We start from the raw sequence: 17,408 nt of genomic DNA, 5'->3' as shown, positions 1-17,408 counted from the left end.
ATGATCAAAAAATCTAGAAACAATAAATGCTGGAGAGGGTGTGGAGAAAAGGGAACACTCTTGCACTGCTGGTGGGAATGTGAATTGGTACAGCCACTATGGGGAACAGTATGGCGGTTCCTTAAAAATTTAAAAATAGAACTACCGTATGACCCAGCAATCCCACTACTAGGCATATACCCTGAGAAAACCATAATTCAAAAAGAGACATGTACCAAAATGTTCATTGCAGCTCTATTCACAATAGCCCGGAGATGGAAATAACCTAAGTGTCCATCATCGGGTGAATGGATAAAGAAGATGTGGCACATATATACAATGGAATATTACTCAGCCATAAAAAGAAACGAAATTGAGCTATTTGTAGTGAGGTGGATGGACCTAGAGTCTGTCATACAGAGTGAAGTAAGTCAGAAGGAGAAAGACAAATACCATATGCTGACACATATATATGGAATTTAAGAAAAAAAAATGTCATGAAGAACCTAGGGGTAAGACAGGAATAAAGACACAGACCTACTTCAGAATGGACCTGAGGATATGGGGAGGGGGAAGGGTAAGATGTGACAAAGCAAGAGAGAGGCATGGACATATATGCACTACCAAACCTAAGGTAGATAGCTACTGGGAAGCAGCCACATAGTACAGGAAGACCAGCTCCATGGTTTTTGGCCACCTAGAGGGGTGGGATAGGGAAGGTGGGAGGGAGGGAGATGCAAGAGGGAAGAGATATGGGAACATATGTATATGTATAACTGATTCAGTTTGTTATAAAGCAGAAACTAACACACAATTGTAAAGCAGTTATACTCCAATAAAGATGTAAAAAAATAAAAAAGCAGAAAGTAACACACCATTGTAAAGCAACTGTACTCCAATAAAGATGAAAAAATAAAAGAAAAATTAAAAAGCATTTACTGTATTCCCTTTGACTCAGTAATTTTACATTTTGGCATTTATCCTAAGAGAAGCTAAATTTGGGGGAAAAATTATGAACGGAAATGTTAATTAAAGTACTTATCAAAATATGAAAAGTGTGGCAGCAGAAGGTGAAAACTACTAGACTTATTACAGAAAGACCTGGCTCAGTTCTTGGCTTTGCCACTCGTCTGATGACTGTGAGCAAGTCAGACAGGAGCCCTAGGCCTAGTGCAGGTAACACTGCCCTGCTCTCTCAAACAGGAGGTGTCTTGAGGATCAAATGCGGCACAGGAGTGAGTGAGAAAGAGAGAGATGGGGCCCCGAAGGCTTAGCAATGAAAGAAGCTGTGTCCCTCTTAAGGGACAAAGTTGTTTCATGTGATCTGCTGTCAGTCACCTTAAAAAGCAGGTGGGAGATGATGTTGCCCAGGTGTAAAATGAACAGATGGGAGAAATCAAAACAAGAATTGACTGGAATTGAAAGCAAGAATCACAACAATAATCCCTCCCCAGGAATTCCCTGGTGGTCCAGTGGTTAGGACTCGATGCACTCACTGCCTGGGGGCCCAGGTTCAATCCCTGGTTGGGGAACTGAGATCCCCACAAGCCGCACAGCATGGCTCCCCTCCAAAAAATATCCCTCCCCACCTCAATCACTCACCATCATGAAGGAGGCTGAGACCTAATCAATGTCCCTGCAGTATCTGAAGAATGACTATGGGAAGATGGGTGGTCTGTACAATCAAGAATGGCAATTTGCCAAGAGCCTCTAAGGTCATTCAGCTACCCCATCCCCACACCTTCCCCCAGATGTAGGAAGGTCCTGGGAGCCTGAAGAATATAATCTCATTTCCTCAGTGTATCTTTGAAACAAGAACTATTGGTGGTGGGGCCACCCTGGCCAGAGATTGTGCAGTTGTACTGGGTGCTAAGGAGCCCCCAGGCAGTCACAGGGTGCCAGAGTGAGGATGGCCATGAGGTAAGTGAATGTTAAGGGACAAATAAGACTAGGCCAAGTCAAGGGAGTGAGGAGGGAGAGGGAAGAGGACCTGGATGGAAGAAACGACGTGTGTAAATCCCCAGATGTGAGAATACATGGCAGAGACTGCTAGGTGTCACCCCATACCCATCCTCTCTTTCCTCCTTGGTAACAGATACCTCAACACATGGCTACCTAAAATAAAGACTACCTGAAATAAAAATTTCCCAGCCTCTCTTACAGTTAAGTATGGCCATGTGACAAAATGTTGGCCAAAGGCGTGTAAGCAAGTGTGACTTCCAGGAACTGTTCTTAGAGTCAGGATTATGTCCTTCCTTGTTCATTCCTCCTTCCTGCTGGCAAAAAGTGAATGTGATGGCTGGAGCTTGAGCAGCCATCTTGGACCATGAAGTGGAAGTCACGTGTTATAACGGCAGATGCACAAGGGAGTTGAAGCTTGAGTTCCTGACTCTGGAACACCATACCAACTCTAGACTTCTTTTACATGAAAAATACATTTTTATCTTGTTAAGCTAGTGTTGAGAGGCGGGCAGAGTATTCCTGTCACTTGCAGCCAAACCTAATTCCAATTAGTAGAGTGAATAGCTTTTTTGGGAATTGCAGTTTGTCCAGTGGCTTAGATACAAAAGGAGAGCCAGAAGGGGTCAGAGAAGTGTAGGCAGGGGCCATACCAGGGAGCTTAGGGTTTCCTCAGTAGATTACAGGACGAGTGAAGGCTTGTAAGTGAGAAGAATCCAAACAGACCCGTGTTCTGGACTAGAGTTTTTACAGAAAAGGAGATCAGATAGAAGCTGCTGCTATAGCCTAAGTAAAAAATGATGGAGAAATGAAGAAAAAGAGTTACAAGTGTCAGCTGTAGGCTTGCAGACTAACTGGTTGTTGAAAGTGAAGAAAAAGGGGTCAAGGTGACTCCTGGATCTCAAGCCATTTCCTAAAATGAGAACTTGGAAAGAAGAGCAGCTGGTATGTGCCTTTGGAAGTGGAGTGGGGATTTGAAGTTCAAGGATGAGGCAACTGACCTAGAGTCCCACAGGTGATTGGCCATAGGAACTAGGAGGGGCCCCACCCCTTCCAACATTAAGCACTGTCCTCTTTCTGTGGAGAACACGGTAACTCACAGCACAGGAATTCAGCGCTATAGTCCAAAGGCAGAGTGCACATCCTGGCAGACAGGGCTTTGCAAGGTAGACATGTTTGAGCGGGTGACAAGGAGGCCCCAGGGGGAAGTGGGACACCCTCACACTATTTTATACATGATTTTCAAGACTGAACTCTACAATTTCATTCCCTGTCCCATCCCACTCCACCCCTGACTCAAAAAAAAATCTGCCGGTGTATTGAAAGCCTAAGCCTTAAGCTATGCTTCTTTCTGTGCAGAGGACCTGACACCAGGTGATTTATCCCTACTCATGAGTTGATTTATCCCTACTCACTTACCTTCTCTGGGCCCCAGGTGTCTTATTTATAGGACATGACCATCCTGTAAGTCCCTACCTGTGTGACCAGCCATGGCTGGACAACATCTCAGTCTGTCATTTGTCCAACTGCAGCACAAGTGACTTAAAAATAAAGCTCTTCTCAAATGCTCCTGTACTCACCCACATGCACAGTCTGACCTGAGTTCAGGGATCCCCAGGGCCTCATGATGAAGAAAGCAAGTCATTGCCAGAGCAACGGAGGCCCCAAGCAGCACATGCCAGGAAAAGACTACACTTGGGAGATGGACTGTTGCTGTTTAGCAACCTGTTTAAAGTAAACTTTCCAGTCATAAAGTAAGAAATAGTCACTGCAGAATGTTAGAAAATACAGGAATCCGTGCACACACACACATCTATCTACATACATATAGAAGAAAATAATCATGTATAACTGCATTCTTCAGATATTCCCACTGTGAATATGTGAGTCTTTTTTCTTACCAGATCTTTCTTCCCCTGTTATGAACTGAATTATGACCCCCCCAAATTCATATGTTGAATCCCTAATCCCCAGTGTAACTATATTGGAGATAGGGCCTTTGGGGAGGTAATTAAGGTTAAACAAGGTCATAAGGATGGGGCCCTAATCTAATAAAACTGATGTCCTTATAAGAAATGGAAGAGACAGCAGAGCTCTCTCTCTCTCCCCCCAACCCACATGCACATGTGATGGCATAGAGAGAAGGTGGCCATCCATAAGCCAGGAAGAGCCCTTGTCAGAAACCAACCTTGATGACACCTTGATCTAGTACTTCTGGCCTCCAGAACTGAGAAAATAAATCTATGTTTCAGCCACCTCATCTGTGGCGTTTTGTCATGGCAGGCCTAGAAAACTAATACACCGTGTGTGTGCATGTGTATGTGTAGATATTGATATTTTTTAACTATAGAGTTTAGACTTAGTGGTTTTGTTAAACTCAGACAACAGTCCAGTTTGATGTCTTCTCGCTTACCCCTCACAATATTTCCAAGCCCCAAACAGGGCTTGAAAAGGAAACTCTGAGAGGTTATGAAACTGGCCCAAGATCACACAGCTAGGAAGGGATGGAGCTGGGTTGCAAATCAAGGTATGTCTGACTTCCCACTGTACTAGGCAATCTTTCAAAGATGTTAAGGGACGATAAAATAAAGTTTGTGTTCTGGCTGCCAGGTTTGCAAATTTGCCACAGTTGCAAAGCTAGCTAGTGCTCTAGGAAGACAAAGAGGTCTTCAAGGTCTTCCATAGACCTGAAAAATGATATGAAGGCTCTGGGCCTTAAGGGAAGGCCTGACCATTGTAAACTGGACCTGGACAGGGAAGTGCTAAACAGAAGGGCACCACAAATTGAAACCCACCACAAACCCCAAATCAGAGGGGCCCATAATTCTACCTAGAATCACAGGAAAGGTCATCCAAAGAATATATTAGAGGAAGTAAATGTTGGAAAGTACTTCAATGTTCAAGCAAAGGAAATTGAAAGAGTAAGCTGTGAAACTCCCCCACAAAGGAGTACTATGCAGCTGCAACAAAGAATGAGGAAGATTTCTATGAACTGATATGGAGTAGTTTCCAGAAGTTACTGGGAAAAAGCAGAGTGTAAAAGAGTATATATAGTCTACTACATTTTTGTAAGGAGTAAGGTGAATTAAAACATATATATATTTATCTATATATTTGTCTTTACAAATAGAAACATAGAAGTATAAATCACACAACAGCAGTCAGTTACCTACAAAGGGTGGTGGTGAAACAGGGTGGAAGAAATTCAGGAGTGAGTAACACTTTTCCGAGTATACCTTTTTGGATAGTTTTGAATTTTGGAAGCATGTTAATATTCTGTGTATTTTTTTTTAAGTAAGGAAAAGAAAAACCTAGAACTGGAACAAAATGAATACAGTTGAATTTCAAATGAATTCATAATCGAAGTGAAGAGAAACAGAAGGACTAATCGAGGTAACTTAGGGTTACCTCATTATTTGGCCATATACTCTCAGTCTTGGGCGGGATGTGAAAGAGAATTGCAAACAAATCCTAAACTTTGATAGGTTTGTTTTATGTCAAGATATGCAAAACAATTTTCAAATTACTTTAGATGTACTATAGATATGAGCAAATAAATCAGTGTGCTGATGTTGTTAGAAGGGGGATTCTCACTGTGAAAGAAGGAGGGGGTTACAAATACACAATGGGGAAGGCAAGGAATACCTTCATGTGGAAAGACTGAGGTATCAATTTGAGTCTGTCATTTCTAAAGTAGGTATCTTTGCATGTATATATATGTGTCTATGTAGATGTGTATACATACACACAGGTATGCATATATGTAAATGAATGAATACACATGTATGTGTACTGTGTGTGTACATGCATATATTTCCTCTACCTGCTGAAAGGGCCAAGGAGCAAAGACAACCTCGTTAGGCATGAACATATCTAGTACCTAGATCTTGGTCTCTAATACCATTTTTCACTTAAAGGAACCAGGGCTCCTTGGGAAAAACTGGCATATCCCAGAAGTAGGGTAGGATAGTATGGGGAAATAAAACTTCCCAGGATCTCTCGGCACTCCTGCAAAAAGCCCCAGACTCCTGAGAACTCTTTATAAACAATGAGACTAAAATCGATAGCTATTTGTCTAGTTAATTGCTCTTCTCTGACGCAAAACATAATAAAACTTCGCTTATCTCTCCCAAGAAGCTAAATGGTTATAGCTCAGACTATATCTTTAGGTTAATACAAAGATATTCTAAGAGACCAGGATGACCGGAGCAGGAGGAAAGAGCCCAGGAACTTAGGGACAGCTCTGAGTAAGTTTATTTATATTCCAAAGGGCTGGAGTAAGAAAGGGACTCTTTTTCAGCTACCTCCTGCCTTTTATAAGCACGGGAAAAAAATAACTTATTTTTTGTCCCTTGCTTATAGGGTACATGGCTACTCATGTAGGATAATTGGCCTGGCTCTTATTGCATTGCACTAGGAATAAGAACGTAAGTGGAGACTAATGCACTTCTTACTTACTCCAAGGTATTTATTTATTTATTTGTTTGTTTATTTTAATTTAATTTAATTATTTATTTATTCTAAGGTATTTAAATAAGAAATCTGTCTCTGATCCAGAACACTTTGTGTGTGCATTCAGGATAAAATTAATAAAGATGAAGTACTAAAAACCCAACAGATCGGTTACAAAATGAACTGGAACATCTTGTTATACCAGAAAGTATAGAAGTATTTTAAAAAATGATGAGGGCATGCATGTCATGGGGAAACAAGAGCCAGCTTGAAGGAAGTCCCACTAGCCAGATCTGGGACAAGTTGAACACCTAAGTAGTTCAGAACAGTAATGAATTAGAAACCATTGAAAATATAGGAATCTCTGAGTTCTTACCAATAACAAATACAAAAAGAAAAGAAAGAAGGAAGAAAGGGAGGAAAGGAGGGAGGGAGGAAGGAAATAAATGGAGGAGGAGAAGGAAGGTTTCTTACTTATAATAAAATTCTGAGTGCCAGCTGGATGACATGGAGAAGGGAGAGCTGAAGTTAAAAGACCCATCATTTTTCAGCCATCATAGTAAAGACTGGCTCAGGCAAAAGTGATCAATGAATGTTAAACATAGGCGGGAATTATTGATCTGGAGCAGAATAATGGCACAGTATTAAAGTGTTCACTCATAGACCGCAAGGGAAAAATGTAATTATACAGTGGCCAAATCAAACAACACCATATCCAAGCTGAAGGGTAGATGGACACTGGATGCCTCCTGATGTGATGCTCTTAGGAGGATACAGTGTCATTTGTGTAGTTTTCCAGCCAGGAATGCAGAAACTGAATTTAATACTGAGAAAGCATCAGGTAAGCCTTAAATTGTAAAAAACTTTAAAGAAGGACTTTATTCTTCAAAAATGTCAGTGTCTTAAACAACAAAGGATATGGAAATATTCTAGGTTGAAGGAGACTAAAGAGGTGTAACAACTAGATGCAACATGTGATCCTAATCTGGATCTTGTGCTAGAAGAAAAAATATGCCATAAAAGACATTATTGGGTCAATTAACAAAACTGCAATGCAGCCAGATTAAAGTATGGTATCAGTGTAAATGTATGAAGTTGATAACTATATTTTGGTTGCATAAGACAATATTCTTATTCTTAGGAAGTACACATGTCCTTCTCACATACAAAACACATTAATTCTACCCCAACATCCCCAAAAGTTTTAACTCATTCCAGTATCAACTCTAAAGGCTGAAGTCCAAAGTCTTATCTAAATATTATTATCTAAACCAGAAGAGAGCAAAACGATTCAACCTGAAGTAAAACTCTTCTCTTGCTATGAACCTGTGAAACTGGATAAATTATGTGCTTCCTAAATACAGTGGTGGAACAGGCATAGGGTAGAGGTTCTCATTCCAAAAGGGAGAAATTAGAAGGAAGAAAGAAGTGACAGGTTCCAAGAAAGTCTAAGCCTAGCAAAGTACATACCATTAGATCTTAAGGCTTGAGAACAATCCTCTCTGGTTTGATGCTTTGCCTTATAGACATGGTGGGGCATCAGTCCCACCTGCGTGGCTCTGCCAGGTAGGAGTCACTCCCCCAAGGCCCTGGGCAGCTGCCATATGGCCTACTGAGGTCAAGGCAGTGCCCTGCCCCCTTTGAAACCAAGGAGGCAGCCCTGATGGTCTCTGAATCACCATTGGGTTCATTCTTCCCTTGTCTTGAAGAATGGTATATGTTTGCAGGCAAAGAGCTCTATAGTTTGGTCCTGTAGAATCTAAGTCTGACAGCCTGCCTTCATTTTGTCCTGTATCCACACTCGTTCAGTTCACACTACCAGTGTTTCTGCTGGGGTGGCTGATTAGGTCTGTGGTTCACTCCCACACTGACCTTTTTATCAAATGCTTGTTGGGCCATCCTCTTACTGTTTTTTTCAGAACAAGCTTTCTCATTTTTTGCAATATAGATAAGCTGAGAATTTTCCAAATCTTTAAGTTCTGTTTCCTTTTTGCTAAACAATTCCTTCTTCAATGCATTTCTGTCCTCTCACATTTTACTAAAAGCAGTCATGAGGAACCAAGCCACTCCTTCAGTTCTTTCCCTAAGGCAATTTCTAAAAATTGCCTCAGCTAAATATCCAGTTTCTTCACTCACAAGTTCTACCTTCCACAAAACATTAGAACACAGTTCAGCCAAGTTCTTTGCCACTTTATAACAAGGATCACTTTTTCTCCATTGGTCAATAACATGTTTCTCATGTTATTTCCATCTGAGAGACCACACCAGAATGGCCTTTATCATCCATATTTCTGTCAACGCTCTGTTCATGATTATTTGTCTTCTCTAAAAAGAGGCGTTCTCTCCAGCTCTCCTCTTTTCTTTCTGAGTCCTCACCAGAATTTCCCTCTGTCTGTATTTCTAGCATGCCCTTCAGAACTCCTCCAGCTTCTACCAGTTACCCAGTTCCAAAGCCACTTGCACGCTTTCAGGTATTTGTTACAGCAGCACTATGTTTCTCGGTACCAAAAAATCATAGTCTGCTCAGGTTGCGATAACAAAATACCATAGACTGGGTAGCTTAAACAACAGATATTTATTTCTCATAGTTCTGGAGGCTGGGAAGTCCAAGATCAAGGTGCCAGCAGATTTGGTTCCTGGTGAGGGCCCTCATCCTAGCTTGCAGATGGCCACCTTCTCACTGTGTCCTTACATGGCGGAGAGCAAGTGAGCTCTGGTCTCTCTTCCTCCTCTTATAAGGATCCTAATCCCTTCATCATCATGGGGGCCCCACCCTCAGGACCTCATCTAAACATAATTCCCTCCCAAAAGCCCCACCCCCCTCCAAATACTATCATATTGGATAGTTAGGGCTTCAACACACAAATTTGTGGGAGAGCTGTAAACTTTCAGTCTGTAACAACTATTTAGGGCTTGATGTCTGTAATGTATACAACTTACTCTCAAATGAAAAAAAAATATTATGAAAGACGGATAGACCAGATGATATAGCAATGGGGTAAAATGAAAAAATAATAAGTGAATCTGGATAAACGGTATATAAGCATTCTTTGTATTTGTCATATTATTGCAACTTTTCTGGAAGTTTTCAAGTATTTTCAAATAAAAAGATCAAAAAATTAAAAAAACGAGGAAGTTTGGAGGCAATCCACTGAGTGAGCAGAAGGTTCTTTGGACTATACTTCATTTAACAAATATTTCTTCAATGAACAAAACAGGCCAAAAATGCCTCCTCTCATAGTGGGAGAGCTAGGCGATAAATGAGATGGATAAATTATATGATGGGAGTGAGAAAACATGGACTTAGAACGTGTCATCAGAGAGCCAGGAAAGAGCCCTGACAGGCTGTTAGGAAGGCTTCAGCCTACATAGGCCTGCCATTGTCCTCTGTGCAGTTGTACAGCTCACCTTCTCCTCTCAGGCCTCAGTTATCTCATTTGTAAAAAATGAAACGATCAGGCAAGACCCTGGGCTTCACAAGGGCAGGGAGCATGTCTGTTTCTGTTTTGCTGCTGTTGTTGGCAGCTGAGTTCTAGCCCTGTTCACAAAGTCTGGAATGGAGCAGGTGATCAGTAATTCATTCTGAAATGAATGAATGGCCAGTTGATCTCCGAAGTCCTTTTTGGCTCTGGGATTTCCAATACCATTTGGATCACCTTAAAGGATGTCATGTCACTTCAGACATCACATCTTATTCCACAGATATTAGAAGGATAATGAGGAAATATTATGAACAACTTTATGCTAACAAAGTCAATAACGTAGAAGAAATGAACAGATTTCTTGAAAGATATAGACTAACGAAGCTCAAGAAGTCAAGAAGAAACAAGTAACATGAATAACCCTGTATCTATTAAAGAAATTGAATTTGTAGCTAAAAACCTCCCCACAAGGTAAATTCTATGCCCAGATGACTTTACTGGTGAACTCTACCAAACACTCAGGAAAAAAGTAACGCGAGTTCTACACAAACCCTTCCAGAAAATTTTAGACGAACAATTCCCAGCTCATTCTACAATGACAGCATTACTCTGAAATCAAAATTACAGACAGACATAACAAGAAAGGAAAATTACAAACCTATATTCCTCATGAACATAGATGCAAAAATTCCTAGCAAATGACCTCAAAGTGTAGACATTTTATGATTGAGTGAGATTCTGATGTAAGCACTGGCTGTGCGTGGTGACTGAGCTGAAATGCGGTGTGAAGTCAGATAGCAGGTTATTTTAAAGATAGCTATTTTCCACAAACTAAATATAGGTTTTGAATGTTCCCTTCAAGATTCAGTAATGCCCTCACAGGAAAAACTCCATGCCAAAGATTTGCCTGGTCTAAACTTCCAGGCCGGGGGTATCAGCCCCACAGGCACAAGGTAGAGCAGATCTCTAAGAACTTACTTATCTTGCACAGTTGAAACTTTATACGCATTGAATAGCAACTCCCCATCTGTCCCTCACCCCAGCCCCTGGCAACCACCATTCAACAATCTGTTTCTATAGAATATTACTCAGCATCAAAAAAGAAGGAAATTCTACCAAATATGACAATATGGATGAACCTGGAGGACATTATACTGAGTGAAGTAAACCAGACACAGAAGGAAAAATACTGCACGATTCCACTTATATGAGGTATCTAAAATAGTCAAACTCATGTAAAAAGAATATACTCTGCTTCTTTATTGGCTTTGTGTGTGTGTGTGTATGCTGGGGAGCAGGGGTGTGTCTTTTTCTCTTCAACTAAACGGAAGCCCTTATGAGGAGGAGAGCATTGCATTCTCCTGCTCTTCCCCCATACTAGGCAGGGTTTTGAGGGAGCTTATTCGATTGACTGAATGGAATCTAGGTAGCTGGCTGCACACCAGATGGATGGGCTACACAAGGAAGAGAAGACCAAAGGCAGCTCTGGCATGTTGAAAACCACTTATGACCCAGAGGTTTGGAGTAAGAAGGCACCCTGTGTCCAATATCATCAAGTCAAGCCCCTTCTCTGTTTCTGAAAAATATCAGCGACCTAGAAAAGCTTAAAGAAAGCTCAGGGGAGGTAATGTACCGCCAGCAGACAAACCTAGATCCAAATCCACCTCTATTGCTTAGTTTCTGTGCTACCCTGAGCAACTCACTTCAACTCTTTGAACCTTAGTGTCCGTATCTAAAATGGTGTTTGGTGGCCACACTTCACAGAGTTGTCATGAAATGTGATAAGACAGGTATGGCCTGTAGACAACAGAAGAATTTAGTAAGTGGCACCAGCTAATATCTCAAGATAAGCCCCATTAAGTGATCTGGCGATGCCCTGGGTGAAGTCCAGTCAGCGCACGTATCACTATGCACAGGGTGTAGGTTTTCTCTTCCCAAAACTGTACAAGAGCTTCTAAGGAAGCCACTGGGCCCAGCAGGGGCTCAGCTGAGTCTCACAAAACCTTTACACTTAGAGTCACAATTGAATTTGTTTAAAGACCCACATTTAGCTATATGTGGTTTCCCTATTGAATCTCATAACAACACCTGCACATACATGCCTGCGTAGAGCTGCTGAAACTTCATGGTATGACACCGTTCTCTTTAAAAAGACATCTTCTCAATTAGAAACCACCTCTTTGTTTTCCATGGCTTTGTCACAGGCCATATGCACAAAAGGCTGTCCTCTGCATGTGAGGAGGCTGAGAGCTGAACAAACAAAACCGGGCCCAGCTGCCTTCCAGAGGAGCTCTCCCTCTGGGGAGAAAATGAGCTGCTCAAAGGCACAATTTACCAAACCCACAGCTATTCCCCCAGGAACTTTGGGGTGCCAGGTGCTGTCTGGGTGCAATGGTGGGGACTCAGTTTGCCCAGAAACAGACACAAAACAGCTGGGATAACCAACTGGGACAAAAGATAGAGGAGACAGACTGCCAGCTTCCTCGGATACCAATATGAGAAAGGGCCATAATAGAAGGGTATCAGTCACATGTCAGTATCACAAGGAGCAAGGTCACGCGGCTGCCCGTGACCAGTGTTAAAGCAACAGGCTTGATGTTTAGTGCCACTTACAGAAAAAAAGGAAGGACGGTCAGCGTGCCTGAAGAGGATGGGAAGGGCTTTCTGGAGAATGGATTGGGCACCCTGGGAAGTCGGCCACCCCCTCTCAGCCCTGGCAAAGTGACCACAGCCATCCAGAAGTGCAGGAAAAAATGCTGTACCTCAGTGGAAAACTATGTATTGTCTGCAGCACTCCCTTCCTCTTTATCAGATTCTAATCCTATGAGAGCTATTTTGCAGCGCTTTGTAAGTTGTAGTGAACTACAGACAGGCTTATTCAACCTTGCCCAGTAGAGTTTCAGTTAAATTCCCTCTTCCTCCTGCCCACCTCATGACAAAAAACAGTTACATTCCTTTATTCAAATTTTGTACAGTTTTGACTTTTCCTCTGAACCGGTTATAACATCTGCCTGGTTCCCTCCTCATATGAATAAAATAGACACTATCTGTATGATAGTCATGAGCTTACTTTTTCCTGAAAATTATCCTTTAATTTTCTCCCTTCTGCTGGGCACCTCTGAAGCGGCCCCAAGCTGGCTGACATCCCTGCTGGGAGCCAAGATGCCCACTTGCCTGGGAAATGGGAGGGCATGGTGACTGCCCAGCAGACACAGGCAGGCCTTCACGCTGCACTAGTGACAACGGCCACCCTTTGCAGAGCCTTTGCTTCAGCATGCGGGCCTCTGAGTGACATGCTCCTCACTCAGTAATCTCACTGGATCCTACAAAGACCCAGGAGGGTAACTTTTCTTATTTCCCTTTACAAATAAGGGAACTGAGGCTCAGAAAGATAAGGCAACTTGCTCAAGTCACTCATGCAGTTAAGTACTGAGGGAGAAATTTGATCAAGGTCTGTCTCTTAATTCCCAGGCAACCTTACCTTGGCTTTATTTTCTTTCATTGAGGTATAGTTGGTGAACAATATTATATGTTGCAGTCACAATATAGTGACTATGTTTAAAGGTTATACTCCATTTAAAGTTATTATAAAATATATTCCCTGTGCTGTACAATATACCCTTGTAGCTTTTTATTTTGTACCTAGTAGTTTTCTACCCCTTAATCCCCTGTCCCTATCTTGCCCCTCCCCACTGGTAACTACTAGTTTGTTCTTTGTATCTGTGAGTCTGTTTTTGTTGTTGTTGTTACATTCACTAGTTTGTTTTATTTTTTAGATTCCACATATAAGTGATATCATACAATATTTATCTTTCTCTGACTTATTTCACTTAGCATAATACCATCCAAGTCCATCCATGTTGTTGCAAATGGCAAACTTTCATTCTTTTTTACGGCTGAGTAATATTCCATTGTATATACATACCACATCTTCTTTATCCATTCATCTGTCGATGGACACTTAGGTTTCTTCCATGTCTTGGCTATTGTAAATAGTACTGCAGTGAACATTGGGGTGCATGTGTCTTTTCTCAGCATTGTTTTTGTTTTCTTTGGATATATACCCAGGAGAGCAATTGCTAGAAATTAAAGTTTCAGGATCTTTGAGGATTGAGGGTTAGTTCTTCACTAAACACCTGGAAGAGATGCCCAAGAAGGGAGTAGCCTCCCGAATCCAAGAGAATTTTCAGGCCTCCTCCGTGCTCCCTCTCTTGCTTGCAGCTTCCTACTGATCTGCACATCATACCACCCCTGAGCAAACAGAGCTGGATTTCTCTCTGAATCCATGCTCCCCAACCTCAAAGTGGCTACATTGGCCTGGAGACCCTACTCCATTCCTCTGGTTTACTCTTTCCTCAATGACAATTTCAAACCTTCTTGGCTCAGACCTCCTCTACTGAAACCTCTCTTCCCCTCAGCCTCCCTACGAAAAGCCTCCTTTTCTCTGTACCCTACTTTGCAGAGAAAATCGAAGCCCCTTCATCCTTCCACTGGAGACTGTCTCCAGCTACTCCCCTGCATCCTTCTTCCCTTCTGACCCCTCCTGCTGGGGTTAATCCTCCACTAGGCTTTGGATCCACCACTCCCACCACTGACTTAATTATCTCCTCTTTTTAGTATATTCAATTTCTCTATCAACTAGTTTTCTCCTCATTGACTTAAATTTGTGTGTGTGTGTGACAAAATATGTATAATATAAAATGCACTCTTTTAACCATTTTTGAGTGTACAGTTCAGTGGCATTAAGTACATTTATGCTGTTACACAACCATCACCACCATCATCTCTAGAACTCTTTCATCTTCTGAAACTGAAACTCTAGATCCATTAAACAACTATTCCTCTTTCCTCCCAGGCCCTGGTAACCACCATTCTACTTCCTGTCTCTAGGAGCTTGACCACTCCAGGGACCTCATATGAGTGGAATCATACAGTGATTGTCCTTTTGTGACTGTCTTCCCATTGACTTTTAAACATAGTCAATTCTCTGCAATCTAAAAAATGAAAAGAACAAAAACTGGCCCTGGAACCCTCAACGCTCTACAGCTATTGCCCTATTTCTCTCTGCCCATTGGAGCGAGCCTTCTTGCAAGAACTCTCCACATTTTCCTCCCTCCCCACTCCTCCACACTCTCCAATCTGGCTTCTGGCTTCACCGCTCTCCCCAACGGCTGTCGCTGAGGCCAACGGTGGCCTCCATTTTGCTAAGGAGAGAATGATGCTTTTCGATCTTCATCTAAATTGGCCTCTCAGCAGTGTCTGATGGCTCTGACCTCTTTCTCGCTGCTCTCATTACCCAAACCCCCTGCATGGACTTTTCCTCTCTCTACACTCCCTCTAGTGCCCTCATTTGGTCCCGCTGTTTCACTGCCACATAGATAGAGATGATTCACAAACCCTCATCTGCAGCCCAGACCTTTCCACTGAAGTCCAGTCCCATCTCTATAACTGCCTACTGGACCTCTCTTCACAGACACGTAAAAGGCAGCTCAGATCAACCATGTGCAGAACCATGCTTTTGATCCCTGCCCCCCCTCTCTGACCCTACCCCTCACAACCCAAAACATCTGCCAGTACTCCTTCCTGTCTCAGTGACTAGCTCACCAGTTACACAAGCCAGAAACCCAGGCACACCTGTGGCACCCCTCCCTTCACCTCTCACGCCCAACCACACACTAGAGAGCCTGGTGGCTACACACACTGAGTAGCTCTCAAATCCATTCTTTTCTCACAGTCCCCTTCATTTCCACTCTGGCACAACTGCCAGCATTGCTAGTCCACACAATTGCAAGAGCCCCCTAAGTGTGTCTGTCCGTCCACCGCACCCATGGCACTGATCAGATGGAAGCCAGAGGGGTTTACAAAATGCAAGTCTGGCCATGCCTCAGAGAAGAAAACAAGCACCATGGCCTGGCTCCTCACCCTCCGCCTCGTCCCTCTCTACATCCCCACCGCCCAGACTCACCTCTTCCCGGGTCCTGGTGCATCCCAGCTCCCTTCCACACAGGCCTCACCCACGCTGATGCCTCTTCTCCTACTTCTCACCGTCTACCCTTACTCCTCGTGTGCCATGAAGAATCACCTCCTCACTTCTTCCCGACTTCCCTGCCTAGGGAAGATTCCCCTTTATGGGCTCTGGTAGCACCTTAACCCTCTCCTTTGTAGCTGTCTGTTGTAACTTTATATTTGTTTGTATGACTATTGGATGGTATCACGAGAACAGGGCTGAGTCTGTTTCGCTCACCAACGTACCCTCCACACCCACCTCAGTCCCGCACACGTAAATATCAGAGCAGGTAACACTTATGTATAAGTGCCGGCCGCTAAATGCTTTGCGTGGATCTTCGCACTTGTTCCTCACAGCAACCCTGTGAGGAGGTACTGTTATTCTCCCCTCTCCCCTCTTTACAGAGGCCTAAGGAGCTTAGGCGTGATCGTGTAGCTACGAGGGGCAGAGCTGGTTTCAACGGCAGTCAGGCCAGCTGCAGTCTCTGTACTCACCACTGCGCTCTGCGCGGCACCGTCCCTGTTTGTGTTAGGAAGCAAGGATGAGTAAACCTTTCTCCTGGGTATTTAGGTACCATCTTATACAGAAGCAGAAGTTAGGCATTAGCATTCCCTGGGGAGCCCTCCAGCTCCAGGTTTCTGTGACTGCGCAGCACAAGAAGGGACAGGAGGAAGAAGGGAAAGCTCATCCCAACCCCTCTGCCTGATTTTCTAGACTTGCCAGAGTCTGAGCAGCCATGAAGCTCCAGCCTCCCCTCCCTCTGTGGTGCAACACGAATCCGGACCCCATCCCCACCCTGCCAGGGCTGTTTGAGTGCCCCCTCGTCTCCTGTGCAGCTCTGTCCTGCCAATCCCACTGTTTGGATGCCTTCCTAGTACTGTTTCTCTAGAACCTGCCCATCTCTCAAAGTCTAGCTCAAGTGCCACTTGCTCCAGAGACTCTCTTGCTGACCAATCTATTTCTTTTAACCTGCCCTCTTATAGCTTATCATAAAAGTAATGTAAAAACACCAAACATAAGGTTGAACAGAAACAGGTATTAGAAGCACAGAGAGGCTGCTGGAGGATGTTACAGTGTTAGAAAGTGACAACATCATCCTCATCCAAATAATAACAGAAGTATTAGAAGAAGAATCGAAAACAAGATGGTGGCCTCTTGCAAAGGAGTTAAGTCCCATCATAAAAAGGTTCCTAGGACTGTGGGCCTCAGGTGGAAAGCAGGCCATGCAGGAAGCAGCTTCTGCCCAGATGGTGCGTTCCTGAAGGTGAGGCAGTGAAGAGATTGCTGAGAGAAACAGGGAAGTGGAGGCCTGGCAGAGGGGAGGAGAAATGCATATTCTGCTGGGACGGTCCTGAAGGGGCACTTAGGGTCACTTCCAGGACCCAATCCACACCCACGAGCCCTAGAAAGTGTACAGAGTCTAAACACTGACATAAACCCCCCACCAAGGCTTACACGTATACTCAGAAAAAAGACAAACATTGGTGGTCGGGGGTGAGGTGAATGGGTTTATAGCCCTATCATGCTATTTTTGATATATGTGCAATCCAGTTTTTTCCACTCATTCAATCCATTAGCAGAACTTTGTG

At 43.2% G+C, this 17,408-nt stretch overlaps 1 protein-coding gene across 7 annotated transcripts in view; it reads right to left on the bottom strand.

Annotated features, from left to right (window-relative positions):
• Positions 1-17,408, bottom strand: part of ST6GAL1 (ST6 beta-galactoside alpha-2,6-sialyltransferase 1) — a 152,087-nt gene that overhangs the window by 15,883 nt on the left and 118,796 nt on the right. The window lies entirely within an intron of this gene.

This window comes from Mesoplodon bidens (assembly GCF_964165515.1).
Source record: "Mesoplodon bidens genome assembly, chromosome: 5".
In the NCBI taxonomy this organism is placed as follows: domain Eukaryota; kingdom Metazoa; phylum Chordata; class Mammalia; order Artiodactyla; family Ziphiidae; genus Mesoplodon; species Mesoplodon bidens.
Note: the sequence above shows the minus strand (reverse complement) of the source record. Positions and strands in the feature narration are given on the sequence as shown.